We start from the raw sequence: 2,406 nt of genomic DNA, 5'->3' as shown, positions 1-2,406 counted from the left end.
CACACACACACACACACACACACACACACACACACACACACACACACCTATTTAAAAAGCCTTTGAGATTTGCTAAAGGATCAGGTGAGTGTGCATTGGCCAGCGAGTAGTCAATTACATGGATTCGCTGCAGTAAAAATTCCTACAGGGCACATATCACGTTCAGCTCCTTTCAATTAATAATAATATTAATAAACACCGTGTAACCCTTAAGTGTTTCTTACTTTTTTCTACTTGCTCTTCTTCTTCTTCTTCGTAGTTATTATGCACTTTTATTCGAGTGTACCACAATTTGAAAAAGATATTTATTTATATGAAAAATGTACACAAGTTCCCTATGCAAGCTCTTTAATTTTATTTGTAGTCGCAAAGTGTGCAATAAGCCTATTTTGCAGCCTATGTTCGTCGTATACTGAGTTATTATATCAACTAAAGTGTACAATAAAAATTTATTAAATGGAAAGGATACGCTTTTATTACCATTAACTGCATTTTGTGGCCAAAAGCCTGCTCAACAATGTGCGGCATGGAAAGAAAATGAAACGCGAGTGAAATTTTCTACTACAGATATCAGACGGCGACCAAATCGATTGTAATATTACGTATATAAAGGTAGGTAGGTAGGTACGTATATATACATTGAATTGTATATATATATATATATATATATATATATACGCACACTCATTATATACATATTTAAGCATACAAATGTATAGTTGTTGTTATAATTCGCTTTAATAAGCTTTACAAACGTGCTTGCTGGGTAATAGGTCTTGTTTTGTTTTCTGCTAAAATGACTGGCATTCAGCAAAAGTAAAAGAAAGGCCTTTTTAGCATCAATAACCATAAGGCAATTGTGTATAGTTTGTCAAGGTTATAAAGTATGTGTGTTGCGCGCATATAAAACGGTGGGCGATGCCTCCCATTCTACTTTGGTTACGCTACTTTCTCAACTGACTGATGAGAAGAACATATAACCTATAACAATGATGCCTTGCCGCAAATTAAGCTTAACATACATGCATGCCAAGAAATTATGGAACAGAGAGGGCACGTAAGCACGTAAGAAATATGACCAACCTACCTAGTTAAGCGTTAAAACGCATGCAGAGCGCGAGCGCAAACAAGTCTCTGCTGTTATTATATATTATAACTATAGCGCTACAACAAGTTAAGCACTTTTAACCGCCACCGTTACATTTTCAGACCATTATTACTCAGCCCAAAACGTTCAGTAAGGTTTAAATGTATTTTTAACAAGACACATATGCGGTGACCGGAAAAAAACAACAAAAAAAAAAAGAAAAGAGAAACGAAACATTTAAAACACGCAATCCTTAACGCTTACTACTGTTTTTGCACTTAAAGCTTTGGTTTATTTTTTTTTATATTTTTTACTTTTTTTTTTTTTTTTTTTTTTTTTTTTTTTTTTTAGTCTTTTATTCCTGGCTGTTGCCAACATTTCAAGATTATCAAGGCTTAAGAAAAAATTAATCCATAGTCCACTCATTTGTTGGTTCCATTATAAACCGTGGATAAAAAAGATGCCAACATACTGTACATGCCATAATTTTTATATTCTTTCGTTTCGTTTAGGATGAAAAGCACTATTCAATGATGCCGCTACCAATATCTGATTAAGAATATTTCAATTAGTACCACTCTCTCAGGCATGTAATTGTCTTTCACAGATCTTTTACTGGTTTTTAATTTTTTTTTTATTTTTTTTTTTTATTTTACTTACATATATACATATATATATATATATATATATATATATTTATATATTGCTTTTGTACAAGGTGGCGGAGAGTTAGGAGTTCACAGTCAGACATTAAATATCATTTTTTGTTGTCTTCCTTTCAGATTAAATTATATCTTTGTCTTCAATTACGCATCAATTTCACATATAACTAGTGATTTATTAATACATACAGTTTTTTTTTTTTTTTTTTTTTTTTTTCCCGATTTTTTTTTTTTTTTTCATTTCGATCTCTTTTTTACGCGTATACGTAGAAAGTTTTTCACTTGCTTACTACTGTGTGACAGCATACATACATTTTAACATTGGTATTGGATTGATTAATGGTTCCTACAACTTTGATTGCTGATGAAGGAAATTTGCTGACAATTATTATTTCATATATAATTTTTTTTTTTTTTTTATATAAAACCTGACCTACAAACAGCAAAATATATTTTAAATCTAAAATGTGCTTTTCATTCCACTTCCAAAACATGCGATCAATATAATGAAAATAATTTTCTTTTAGATAGATATACAAAAGTTTGTATTATTGGATTAATATTCATTTAGCCCACGTGTGCAAGACCGATTGAGGTGAAAACGAATTTATCTGCGTAACGTATATGAAATTGTTTTCCCAATCGATGCATGATCTA

Source organism: Glossina fuscipes, unplaced genomic scaffold, assembly GCF_014805625.2.
Source record: "Glossina fuscipes isolate IAEA_lab_2018 unplaced genomic scaffold, Yale_Gfus_2 0, whole genome shotgun sequence".
In the NCBI taxonomy this organism is placed as follows: domain Eukaryota; kingdom Metazoa; phylum Arthropoda; class Insecta; order Diptera; family Glossinidae; genus Glossina; species Glossina fuscipes.
The sequence above is the reverse complement of the archived record's forward strand: the minus strand, read 5'-3'. Positions refer to the sequence as shown.